Genomic DNA, 14,679 nt, shown 5'->3' with positions numbered 1-14,679 from the left:
ACCCTAATAGGTGGCAATAATTACGTGAACTAGGTCATTTCAACTTATCAATTAAAAAAAAAACTCCACTATTATTCCTTTTTAAGTTGTTAACCTGTTTGCAATAGTAGGCTTAAAGTGGTTGTAAACCAAAAAAAACAACCTGTAAGACTAAGGCATAATGCGCTAGTATGCATCGCATACTAGCTCATTATGATATGCCTGCCTGAGATCGAAGCTATTGCGGTCCCCGCACACCGATGTGACCGGCGTCATGTCTCCCAGAGTTGTTTGCGGGCTCTGGAGCCACTCCCGTGCATACGCGCTGGAGCTGCCGGCGCTGAAGAAACGGCATGAGCCAATGATGTCGGCACAAGTGTATATGGTAAATATCTCCTAAACCGTGCAGGTTTTAGTAGATATTTACAGTACCTACAGGCAAGCGTTATAGGCTTATCTGTAGGTACAAATGGTGTAACAGGGTTTACAACCACTTTAACACTTAGCTGGTTTGAACCAGGGCTAAAGGAGTAAGTTCCTTGTGATGCCTGATGTTGGGCAAACATTTTACATTCTCTGGGCAAAGAAATGGTTTACATAAAGCTGAAGTGTGTGTGTGTGTTAGAGAGAGATAGAGAGAGATATATATATATATCTCTCTCTATCTCTCTCTCTATCAGTCAGGTCCATAAATATTGGGACATCGACACAATTCTAATCTTTTTGGCTCTCTACACCACGATTTGAAACGAACAAGATGTCCTTTAACTGCAGACGTTCAGCTTTCATTTGAGGGTATTTACATCCGAATCAGGTGAACGGTGTAGGAATTACACAAACTGTTGTATGTGCCTCCCACTTTTTAAGGGACCAAAAGTAATGGAACAGATTAACAATCATAAATCAAACTTTCACTTTTTAATACTTGGTTGCAAATCCTTTGCAGTCAATTACAGCCTGAAGTCTGGAACGCATAGACATCACCAGACGCTGGGTTTCTTCCCTGGTGATGCTCTGCCAGGCCTCTACTGCAACTGTCTTCAGTTCCTGCTTGTTCTTGGGGCTGTAACAGCTTTCATTTGAATTGCTGGATTCCCATCACAAAGTCCCACCTCCTCACCCTGCGCACCTCACGTCACACAGTCCCACCTCCTCACCCTGCGCTGCTCACATCACACAGTCCCGCCTCATTTAATAGATGGAACACTGATCCAATGCTGGGAGGCACCAGGCGAGACTGTGTGAGGTGCAGGGCGAGGAGGCGGGACTGTGTGAGGTGTAGGGCGAGGAGGCGGGACTGTGTGAGGTGAGCGGTGCAGGGTGAGGAGACGGGACTGTAACACCAGTGAATGTTCAAGGAATGCTTCCATGGTTGCGAGTTTACCCAAACCAGCAGATGTCTCACTGAACACTGAAGGTTTCACGGTAGGTTTTAATTTGCAATCTTTTGAGTGCTCCGGATGTGCGATGGTAGGTCATTTAAAAATCGGTAAAGGAATTACTGCTTGTGGCAAGAATAACATTGCTCAAGGAGGTGAGAGCTGGTAGAATGGAAGGTCCGTTTGATTCCCCCCTTTTTAAGGATTTTAGAGTTTCCCCTGTTGGGTATAGTTCTCAAAAAAGAACCAAACAAATTCCGTCTCATCACCTGTCTTCCTTTTGGCAATTCTTTGAATGACCAAATAGATTAGAATTTATCTTCTGTAACATATGCATCTTTTGAGACGGCAGTACAAAAGCTGCCAATGTTGGGCCTTAACGCATTCATCCCAAAGGCGGATATAAAGTCAGTTTCATCTCTTTCCGCTAAATCCGACATATTTTAATTCTTTAGGTAAAAAATTTGGAGGATAAGTTTTATTTTGACATACTTACCAGAAGATAAATTCTATTTGGTCATTCAAAGAATTGCCAAAAGGAAAAGACAGGTGATGAATGAGACGGAATTTGTTTGGTTCTTTTTTGGTAACTATACCCAACGGAGAAACTCTAAAATCTTTAAAAACGGGGGAATATTCTTCCTTAAGTATTCACTGTTCCATTTCAGGTAATCATCGTACAGTGTGGATTTTGGGTCATTTGTATATTTTTTGGGCACAGAAAAGAACAGCCGCTAAAATGTATTCGGATGATGTGGGCCTGGATCCTTCTTTTTTCATTTATTGGCATGAAAGTAGGTGGTATGGTTTGGGAAGAATTAAAGCCGTACACACGATCCAATCTTATGGCCATAATTGTCTGACTGACGTGTTGTGTTGGATAATCCAACCGTCTGTATGCCCCATCAGACAATCGCTGGCTGAATAAACGACAACAAATGTTGGCTGTTCATGCTCACCAACTGTCTGGCAATAAATCTGTTTATCTGATCGTGTGTACACAAATCCATCCAACTAAAATCCAAAGTACAAACATGCATGCTCAGAACCAAATGTTAAACATCAGACAATATAAGTGAAGTGAACGCCTGCGCTGTCTAGAGTGAGGGGACAAGTGAAAAGTGGGGATACCGCTGCAAATAAAAAAGAGGTCTACCTCGATAGACAAAAAGTGATAATTTTAACAAGTGAAATATTTGCGCTGTAAAGTGTTATACAAATTAATGTGTGTGTGCATATAACCACATACATATACAAGTACAAAAAATGGGTGGGGAAAGTCCAAAAAAGGGGGAGTGACACTAATATACCAGTAAACAATATTGTTGAATAGTCATTAATCGAGGGCACAGTGCTGAAGGGGTCCAGGTACAACAAAATCCAACCATGTAGGGGTGCAGTTCATCAATACTTTATCCAATCAATAACGTTGTGAAGTGAAAAATGTTGAAAAACACAACAATAAAAATAAAATATAAAAATAGAAATAAAAATAAAAATAGGAATAAGGGTCAAAGTATTTCAGAAGAAGGAGGCCTTGTATCCAAAAAGGGTGAAAGATAGAGAGTGAGCCGTAACCAAGATCTCATATATGCACCTCTAGTGATCCCAGCAGCTCACCTCTAATCTGGCAAGCTGGATTAAATCAGCCTGATCCTGATGGGTGTGGTCCGTTGTTGAATATCACATACGGGTCTCCATAAAGTGTATTACATGAAAAAGTAAAAGGAGTAGAAACCAAATGGTGTGATAACGTCACAGAGAGGGATAGCAATGTCTTCTGATTTAAACCAGTGGAGATGCACTCACATGTGGGTGAAAAAACTGGGGCTCTTATCCACAAACGCCGAGCTCGTCAGTCCCTCCTTCCTCTCCCTTACTGATTCTCCAGGGTTAGGAGTCCCGTGTCCCCAATGGTTCACGAGTCGGCTCTTGTTATGTATGAGGATCTCGGTGGTGTATGTGGGGTAAGAGAGAAGGACAAGCATGAACAATATAACATAAAAGACCTTCCTCCACGAGTGCGGACTCGCAATAAATCTGTGCCTCCAACACTTCCCCTCTATCTGTGGCTCAGTCCGGACACTCAGATGTGGCAGTCATACATGGGGGGAAGTGGAATAAACAACCACAGCGTAGCCCAGTCAGACGTGAAAAGTTTATTTTAAAAGCACTTAAAAACTCACATTTAAAATCGAAATTGCTGCATCAATCCGACGAGTGGCGAACTCGTATATCCAGTGGTCGGATGCTGGAGTGTGTCAAGCCCTCCAATCCCGACGCGTATAGTCAACATGTGACTTCATCAGGGGAAGTATCAACCCCTGCTAGCGGCCGTAAAAGGGTTAATACCGCCCGCAATGTCCCTCTGCAAAGGCGCATTGCAGGCGGTATTACCGCGGTTTCCCCTGATGAAGTCACATGTTGACGATACGCGTCGGGATTGGAGGGCTTGACACACTCCAGCATCCGACCACTGGATATACGAGTTCGCCACTCGTCGGATTGATGCAGCAATTTCGATTTTAAATGTGAGTTTTTAAGTGCTTTTAAAATAAACTTTTCACGTCTGACTGGGCTACGCTGTGGTTGTTTATTCCACTTCCCCCCATGTATGACTGCCACATCTGAGTGTCCGGACTGAGCCACAGATAGAGGGGAAGTGTTGGAGGCACAGATTTATTGCGAGTCCGCACTCGTGGAGGAAGGTCTTTTATGTTATATTGTTCATGCTTGTCCTTCTCTCTTACCCCACATACACCACCGAGATCCTCATACATAACAAGAGCCGACTCGTGAACCATTGGGGACACGGGACTCCTAACCCTGGAGAATCAGTAAGGGAGAGGAAGGAGGGACTGACGAGCTCGGCGTTTGTGGATAAGAGCCCCAGTTTTTTCACCCACATGTGAGTGCATCTCCACTGGTTTAAATCAGAAGACATTGCTATCCCTCTCTGTGACGTTATCACACCATTTGGTTTCTACTCCTTTTACTTTTTCATGTAATACACTTTATGGAGACCCGTATGTGATATTCAACAACGGACCACACCCATCAGGATCAGGCTGATTTAATCCAGCTTGCCAGATTAGAGGTGAGCTGCTGGGATCACTAGAGGTGCATATATGAGATCTTGGTTACGGCTCACTCTCTATCTTTCACCCTTTTTGGATACAAGGCCTCCTTCTTCTGAAATACTTTGACCCTTATTCCTATTTTTATTTTTATTTCTATTTTTATATTTTATTTTTATTGTTGTGTTTTTCAACATTTTTCACTTCACAACGTTATTGATTGGATAAAGTATTGATGAACTGCACCCCTACATGGTTGGATTTTGTTGTACCTGGACCTCTTCAGCACTGTGCCCTCGATTAATGACTATTCAACAATATTGTTTACTGGTATATTAGTATCAGACAACAATAGCAGAAGTTTCCCAAAGGGTGGTGGTAAAGAGCTGAAAAACCATGTGGTTTGGTGACTAGCTGAAAATGTTGTGCTGTGTATATATAGACAAAGTTTATGACCAACGCCCTTTGGACCAAAATCCATTATTATTTGATGTGAATAAATTGTATGTTTTAAATTAAATATTTTGTTTAACCCTGTAACGGAACCCCAAATGGGACAGGGATTAACGCCGTTTAAGATATTCCATTCCGAACCCAAGACAGCTATTGGCACTCCACAATCCGGCAGACGAACATGGCCCATACAGATTCCCCAGAAACGAGACACGCAGCTCTGTTCTCTGGTTCAACAGGAATAGACAATCTTTATTGAGAGGGCAGGCTCTTTTATACAGTCAGCAACCAAATATGAACAATGACGCACTCCACCCACAACATAATACAATGGTTACTAACGAGCCTCCAATACACATCTTTTTGTCAGATTTTCTGGCATAATTAACATGAGCTAATTACTACAGCTGACAAGTCAGACATCATGACTCCGGTTTCCTTTACCTGCTATACAATACACATTCCTTTAGTAGACATAAGTCAGATATCTGACCTTTAGACTGTGCTATCTCACAACACATCTATCATCAATAGAAATTCACACAATACAGTGTCAATTAGCATAACACAATGAAAGGTCTTTAGGAGCCATCCTAAGGTTAATTTACATCATAGTAGCAGACTTAATTACCACAGCAAGCTTTTATAGTACACATCAGCCAACACACAATATATATACAATATCTATACCGCATTAAATGTGACTAGCACAGACCATAGTGGGGTTCTCATTCACCCTGTGCCCCATCTCATGTAGTCCAAAATATCATTTCTCAGTCATCCTATGCCCCTAGTGGACATAGGATGACTTTAGACACAAGAGTCATCGGTGAAGCTGAAACAGGAGTACTCCACACCCTGCAAGAGCCTCTGGGTCCCACGGGCCATTCCATTACAAACCCTTTCACCGCCAGGTCCGTATATTGTACGGACCCAACGGCGGGGGGAGGGTATTGCACACAATCAGCCAGCCTCTCTGATGATCTGTCAACACAACTCTTCGGCCCCTTTCACACTGGGGCGGGAGGCACGGTGGCGGTATTTTTAGCGGCGCTATACCGTCGGAATTGCCGCGGGATTCGGCCGCTAGCGGTGCAGTATCAACCCCTGCTAGCGGCCGTAAAAGGGTTAATACCGCCCGCAATGTCCCTCTGCAAAGGCGCATTGCAGGCGGTATTACCGCGGTTTGCCATTGTTTTAGATGGGAAGGAGCGGTATACATACCACTCCTCTCATCGCTACAAAGATGCTGCTAGCATGAGATTTTTTTCTCTCCCGCCAGCGCATCGCCTCAGTGTGAAAAATGCAAGTGGGTGATTGTAAATTGAGGGCTGTTTTAACCACTTTCCGCCCGTTTCTGTCGTATGACGTCCTGGACTTTTTTTTTATAAATTCTAATATATATATATTAGTGTGTGTGTGTGAGATATATTATATTATATTATAAACTATTCAGTTAGAACAGGGGAATTTTTTTTTATATATTCGAATTTAGTGTATTTTGTGTCTTGCTGATTGCTCCTTGGTGTAGAAATGTTCCCTGCAGTGATCATAGGTCCTTGTTACATGGCTAAACATCTAGCATTATTGGGGTTAACTTCCTCATATTGCTTTCATTGAATGCAACCTGTCCTGTGAATGGAGGAGGAAATACATATGAAAACAATACAAAAGCTTTTCTGAATGGATGGGAGGACCGTAAGGGGTAGGTGTAGGATTGCCACCTCATCCCTTTAAACCCAAACACATATGAGTTACACTGGTTCTGGAGCTAATTTAATGCAGATAATGCACCAAATGAGTTTAATTGCCACCCCAATCAGCCACAGAACCTGTATAATAAATATGTGTTTGGGTTTAACCACTTCAGCCCCGGAAGGATTTACCCCCTTCCTGACCAAGCCATTTTTTGCAATACGGTATTGCGTCGCTTTAACTGACAATTGTGCGCTTGTGCGTCATTGTACCCAAACAAAATTGATGTCCTTTTTTTGGTGGTATTTAATCACCTCTGCGGTTCTAAATTTTGCGTTATAAACAAAAGAAGAGCGACAATTTTGAAAAAAAAAACACAATTTTTTTTCTTTTTGCTATAATAAATATCACAATTAAAAAAAAAGTGTCTTCATCAGTTTAAGACCGATATATATTCTTCTACATTATTTTGGTAAAGAAATCGCAATAAGTGTATATTGATTGGTTTGCGCAAAAGTTATAGCGTCTACAAATAGGGGATATATTTATGGCATTTTTATTTTTTTACTAGTTTTTTTTTTATCAGGACTGCGGAAGACAGATCTGACACTTTTGACACATTTTTGGGACAACTGACATTTATATAGCGATCACTGCTATAAAAATGCACTGATTATTGTGTAAATGTCACTGGCCGGATTTTCTGGACACTCCTTTCGGTTTGCATCAGCTTCAGCTGCATCTCAGCATGGGGTGCCAGACCATGCCATCAAGAGGCACGCCATGGGCAGGTGGTACATTCCGAATCCTCAGGTAGGAATGTTGCAAGCCTCCACCAAGCTTGCTCAATAAATGTCACTGGACCAATAAAGAGTTACATCCCTATCCTAGTATATTTGCCCCCTTTTTTGGCATACTAACCAGCCGACCAGGGCACGCCTCAGGTCTATGTTGTGTTGTAAGTCTTGTGGCGTCTTTATGTGGCTCCATATCTGTCTGGGTTGAGGGAATTTGACCTTAAATAAGAAGGCCAGTATGGTTGCCTGAATTTATGGGAGGAGTCTAGGGGGGGTATTTAAGCAGCACACTTACCTGTATCCCTTGCTGGTTTTGGTGCACGATACCCTCCCACCCACTCCCCTTTTTCAGGGCACCTCCTTGCGCGTTTCTCTTCTACAATTAAAGCGGTGGTTCACCCTCAGTGACACGATTTTACCATCGAGACAGGCATTGTAGCGCGAGCTACAGTATGCCTGTCCCGATTTTTTTACCCCCGTACTCACAGTGTACTGGTACATTATAGATTTTGGCTCCCGCGTGGAATGGGCGTGCCTATGGAGAGGGAGGATGATTGACGGCCGGCCCTGGCACGTCACTCTCCCCGAAGACAGCCGGAGTAGGTCTCGGCTCTTCACGGCGCCTGCGCACAGGCTATGCGCAGGCGCCGTGAAGAGCCAAGCCTATTTCGGCTATTTCCGGAGACGCGTGACGCGCCAGAGCCGGCCGTCAATCATCCTCCGTCTCCATAGGCACGCCCATTCCCCGAGGGGAGTCGGTATCTTCGATGTACGAGTACACGGTGAGTACGGGGATAAAAAAATCGGGACAGGCATACTGTAGCTCGCGCTACAATGCCTGATTTTATGGTAGAAGAATTTTTTTTTTTTTTTTTTGGGTTTATAGGGTGAACCCCCGCTTTAACCATTACTTATCTTGGGTATGCCCCCTTTCTTGGCATACCGACCAGGGCAAACCTCAGGTCTATGTTGTGTTGTGCAGTTCCATATCTGACTCGGTTGAAGGATTTCGACCATAAATACTGTGTGTGTTTGTGTGTGTATGTATGTGTAGCACTACCCTCGAAGGAGCTGCTGAGTATTTTTGGGTGGCACGTTACCTCTATCTTCTCGCTGTCCAGGGTGAAAGGAGAGTCTAATGAATTTCGATGTCCACACAAGGCACTTATTTTTCCAAGATTTATTTCCAGCAAACAGTTCTCATCGCCACTCTAGCCAGAGTGGGTATTGCTCACCCGGATAGGTCCCTCTCACTGGCCTAGCAGCCGGGATGGCGCACGGAATAAAGTACAGTCTCTGCCACAGACCTTCCTTTATGAGGAGACACTTTTGGTCCGGAATCCCCTGCCACAGGATTCAGCACCCGGATCTCTCCAGATTAACTTTTGTAGAACTTAGATCTGACAGGCGACCACCGTCGAGCCTCTCAGTGTATGGTGCATCCTTCGATGAAGTTTCCAGGCCTACTCCCAAGATAGATAAATAAACGAATGATAAGCGCTTCAAATACGTGATCTAATTCACCGTGGAGGGTAATACCAGTGATGGGTACACAAACACAATAGGAGGTTAAATGTGATAAATAACCAATAAAATATTTTCAAAATAATCACAAATTATGTGAACCTGAGAGGGTACAAATAGTGTAATGAGATGTCCTTCAATATTAAATGCAAACAACAATTGGTGCAATTAGTGATTCAGAAAATTGAAAATATATATACAAGAAAAAATGAATGGATGATAGTGAGATCAGAGTATGATCAACAGTCTATATAGGATGGATCAGATGAAATCAATTTCTGAATCTCTGCTCTCCTCCCTCAAGTGGTAAGCATATATCCTCATAGGTAATGTAGTTCCCTTACCTGCAGGGTACTATATATGAGCATATAGTGTGGACTCCACGATGTGATGGTCCTGCTCCTCCGAATGTGGATGACTCCTCCTGCTCCAGCTGATGGGTCTCTCCAAGCTGTAGGGTACTATATGTAAGTATATAGTGTAAACGCCACGGCGTGATGGTCCTGCTCCTCCAAGTGTGGATGACTCCTCCTGCTCCAGCTGATGGGTCTCTCCAAGCTCCGTGGTCCGGAGTGAGCAGTGAGATGATGGAGAAAAGAAAAAAGTGCCTCCAATAGTGCAGTAGGTTTGGACTCAATCCGGTTTATTATGGTGAAGTTAAATATGCAAGTACATTTTGCAGGGATGGGCACATGTAGATGACAAAGTTTTTAAAAATCCCGGGGACGCGGCGTTCTAGGTGCCGCCTGACGTCTGGTGGCCTCCGGCTTGTGCGGGTGTGTTAGTATTGGTCAGACCAATACTAACACACCCGCACAAGCCGGAGGCCACCAGACGTCAGGCGGCACCTAGAACGCCGCGTCCCCGGGATTTTTAAAAACTTTGTCATCTACATGTGCCCATCCCTGCAAAATGTACTTGCATATTTAACTTCACCATAATAAACCGGATTGAGTCCAAACCTACTGCACTATTGGAGGCACTTTTTTCTTTTCTCCATCATCTCACTGCTCACTCCGGACCACGGAGCTTGGAGAGACCCATCAGCTGGAGCAGGAGGAGTCATCCACACTTGGAGGAGCAGGACCATCACGCCGTGGCGTTTACACTATATACTTACATATAGTACCCTACAGCTTGGAGAGACCCATCAGCTGGAGCAGGAGGAGTCATCCACATTCGGAGGAGCAGGACCATCACATCGTGGAGTCCACACTATATGCTCATATATAGTACCCTGCAGGTAAGGGAACTACATTACCTATGAGGATATATGCTTACCACTTGAGGGAGGAGAGCAGAGATTCAGAAATTGATTTCATCTGATCCATCCTATATAGACTGTTGATCATACTCTGATCTCACTATCATCCATTCATTTTTTCTTGTATATATATTTTCAATTTTCTGAATCACTAATTGCACCAATTGTTGTTTGCATTTAATATTGAAGGACATCTCATTACACTATTTGTACCCTCTCAGGTTCACATAATTTGTGATTATTTTGAAAATATTTTATTGGTTATTTATCACATTTAACCTCCTATTGTGTTTGTGTACCCATCACTGGTATTACCCTCCACGGTGAATTAGATCACGTATTTGAAGCGCTTATCATTCGTTTATTTATCTATTCTCATTTTGTGTTATGTGAACACTCCTAGATACAGCGGCCTCAGATTTATTTATTTCACACATCTTATCATCACTACTATATTATCACATTCGTTTACTCACAGTAGCGCACTGAATTTCTCACTAATTATCTACTCCCAAGATACCAGCCTCTTGCATGGCCCTCTTCAGGATAGGTCCTCCCCTGGCTTCCTTCATCAAGTGGCTTCCTCCCACAGAACGGACAGCACAGGGTCACCCTTTCAGAAAACAGGCCCCAGTCTGACTACTGGGCCTACCAGGCGAACCTGCAACCCTGGACCAACGTGGTCCTGGAGTCGGGATTCAGGACCCGCATCTCAGGCCAGGCGGGCCACGAGGTGCGAACGACAGACACCCGCCAATGGCGTCTGTCCCTTAAGTACCCCTCCCCAGCATGCACAGCAGGGCGACCACTCCCACTGATTCGCTACCGAGGGGGACACCTAATGCACCTTGAACTTGCTGCTGCCACCCTTGGCCTGGAGTGGTAATGACACCCCCAGGCGAACAATGGTGGGAACTCCCAGCACAGCTATGGCTGGAACAGAGGCTAAATTTGCCATTTATCACATTAGTCCAGATAACAGCTCAGACCCCACTAAATTTAAAGCAGCGCCTGTTCAACAGGAGCAGGCCACTACATATGTATGTATATATATATATATATATATATATATATATATATATATATATGTAGCGGGGTATCGCCCTTCTGATGTGATACAAAAGACTACCATTGCTGATCGTGAAGGATCTCAGCTCCCTCCGGTGGCCGAGTTGGGTTATAGCCCGTTGTTTACACTTTATTCTGATACCGCAGTGAATTTTGGGGGATTGAGTTCAGAAGGAGAAGAGACTCCCTTTGCCCTTGCCTGTAATGAACTACATTGCCCAGAGAGTAGCTGTGAAACCCCAAGATGCTTTGCCTTCCACACCGCCAGCTGAGGGAGGTAATTTAAGGGAGAGGATGTGTTTGGCGCGGTCTCTCAGGACTGCATCTTCAACCCAGGAGGACACTGTCAGGAGTGTCTCCACGGGAAGTAGGCTGCAGTTGAGGCCTACATACGCCCGGGCGGAGCGGCTTTGAGACAGAGGGACGAAGCTTCTGCCGGAGTCATCAGACGAGATCCCAGTAACCCTGCAAACTGTCTGAGGACTGGAGACTGCTGACCGACCAGACGGTGTGCTGTAGAGGGACAAGACCTGAACCGGTTGGGTGAGACGGGCACTTGCCTGAAAGTACTGATTGTCTTGCGGAAGGGCGGATCGTTGATATCCATCTTTGCGGTTTGACTATTCAGGGAGCTTTTAACAGTTTACTATTACCCATTTGGATTATAAATTGCTCTTTGCGCACTAACGCATGCCAACGTACAAGTGCACGAACTGTTAGCAGGAGACTGTGTTGAAGTTTGGCCTGGGACGCCAGGCCATCCTGATTAGTTATAGGTATAGTACCTAAGGGTTATCTATTTAGAGTTGTATATTAACTATATTCGTTGCATTGCTCGTTGACCGAGTAATCAGTTCTATTACTTTATATGGTATTGTAGAGAGGAAGAGAGCTGAGTGAGGTTTGGCAAGAGGGCGTTTCAATGTACATGTTTTGTTGAAGGGGTCCCTCTTGCTGTGTGCTCACACATTTTCACTGTATACTAGGAAGACGTTACCCACTTAGAAGCGCAGAAGCTCACACATATTCATGATTAAAACATGATTTTCACACAAAAACATAATAATGAATATTTACTGAAAATCAGTGTGACTTCTGCTGTTGTCTTTCAGAGACCAGTTCAGAAATGCGCGGCTTTACCTTGGCAAGTGCAAAGTTGGGGGGGTTTTAGTTGTATTTTAGTCGACTAAAATAGTATTCATTTAGTCGATTAAATCGTTTTAGTCAACGAAATTAACACTGCTTGTAAGTTAAACTCTTTTGTGTCTTCCTGGCAGCAGACTTTGTCCTGCCACTTTCTCGTTTTTCGTTTCTTCCCCCTTCAGCAACAGTAAATCTTAAAGAGGTTGTAAACCTCCAAAACCTCCATTGCTGTCTTTGTGCCATTAAAGATCTTTCCCTTAGAAAGAAGTGTGTTTTTTGAAAAAAAAAGATTAAACATTCACACTCACCTATGTAGATGCAGCATCGCCCCCCCCCCCCCCCCCCACTGCCTTGCTTTGCTGTGGAGGTGGCAGGGGTGTATTTAGGTTTTGTGCCGCCCTAGGCCTGGTGAAACTCGAGCACCCCCTACATTATATATGACACACCCCTTCCTTTTTAAGACCCGCCCTGTCATTTTCATGGAAGAGGGACAGGATGGGATGAGGACAGGGTGGGATGAGGACAGGGGGACAGGATGGGATGAGTACAGGATGGGATGAGGACAGAGGGACAGGATGGGATGAGCACAGGGGGACAGGATGGGATGAGCACATGGGGACAGGATGGGATGAGGACAGGGTGGGATGAGGACAGGGGGACAGGATGGGATGAGTACAGGATGGGATGAGGACAGAGGGACAGGATGGGATGAGCACAGGGGAACAGGATGGGATGAGCACATGGGGACAGGATGGGATGAGCACATGGGGACAGGATGGGATGAGCTTTTTTGCCACCCCCCGCAAAGTGCCGCCCTAAGCCTGGGCCTTGTCGGCCTAGGCCATAATTCATCACTGGGAGGTGGGCAGGAGCGGGAATGCTGAGAGGCTAAGCCAGATGCCAGTTAGGCATCTGGGCAGATCCCAACAGTATTGTCAGGATCCCTGCAAAGCTTGGACCGGCTCTTAGCCCTCTGTCAGCTGAATCTGGATCACAGGAGTGCAGAAGTATGTGCACTCCTGCGACCCACAGAAGAAGTATGGCCAAAAGAGCTTTGGCCATACTTCTCCTTTAACTTCCATTTGGGCACATACAACAGAAAATGTGTGAAAATCTCTTTAAAGTGAGGGGAAAACAATTTGTTCCAGTGACAACTGTAAAGTATTGGGTGAATCTCCACTGCCCAGATACAGACAACAATAAAAATCTGATAGGGCTTGAGATCATTGCTTAATCCAACAAAAAAAAGTTTTTATTTTAGGTAGACTTTAGTTTTATAAGTATAACCAGGTGCTTTGTGGAGAAGAAGACAATGGCTCTTTTATTATTCTGTTCCTCTACACTAAGATACTGATGTTATGCTGCACCATTCTCCTCCAGCCAGTAGAGGGGAGTGCAAAAATCAAGCAAGACCATGGACTTCTGTCATGAATCTGCTGTAATGTTTAATGCCCTGTCTGTCTGCTTACCTCTTGTCTGTGTATCAGCTTTAGGGACTGACCTCTCACACCTGCATGTTTCAGTAATCTTCTCTCAGCATGGCTCCATCCTAGTCTCTAACAGGAAACACTATTTAACACTGTGCATTTTAAGCCTGCCTTGCCTTATGCTTTATGTTTGTTTCTGTGTACCAACTTTGGCTTGTTTCCTGACTATCCCTGTCTGCTTGTAGCCCCGACCTTTGGCATGTTCTCCTAACGATACCTGTCTGCTTATAGCCCTGACCTTTGGCGTGTTCTCCTGTCCATCCCTTTCTGCTTTTTACCCCCACCCATGGCTTGTCCTCCTGACTATTCATTGTTGCACTGCACTGCTGCTTCCTCTACCGTACTCTCCATCCACCAGAGCCTGCCTTGAGTGTGAGCTGGGAGGCCCTAGGGGCCGTGACCTTGGGTCAGCTGCAGCAAAGGACATCCTAACCATCAAAGGCCCTGGTGAAAACCTACTGGCTCTTAGACTCCACGCCATGGGGAATCTTATGTTCTAGCTCCCTGTTCGATCCGTGTCAGTGCTCAGGTGGAGCTGCTTTCCTGAACCACCCAGAGCTCCATTCGCAGCACTCAGCCGAAGGGTCCACAAGCTTAGCGGTGCACTCCTTACTCCAGCGGTAGGCATCTGTCCCCTGGACTCAGGTGACCTGACAACTTCTATGTAGAGTGCTGAGAGTCCTAGGAGTTGTACTTATAGACGACAAACATATAATGGGGCCAATTTACTCCTTACACTTCAGATCCCACTAGACACTGTGCAGTAGGAGGCGTGGGAAATTATTTTTAATCAAACTGCCTGGAAAAGTTCTT

The sequence above is a fragment of the Rana temporaria genome, chromosome 10, assembly GCF_905171775.1.
Source record: "Rana temporaria chromosome 10, aRanTem1.1, whole genome shotgun sequence".
Taxonomy (NCBI): domain Eukaryota; kingdom Metazoa; phylum Chordata; class Amphibia; order Anura; family Ranidae; genus Rana; species Rana temporaria.
The sequence above is the reverse complement of the archived record's forward strand: the minus strand, read 5'-3'. Positions refer to the sequence as shown.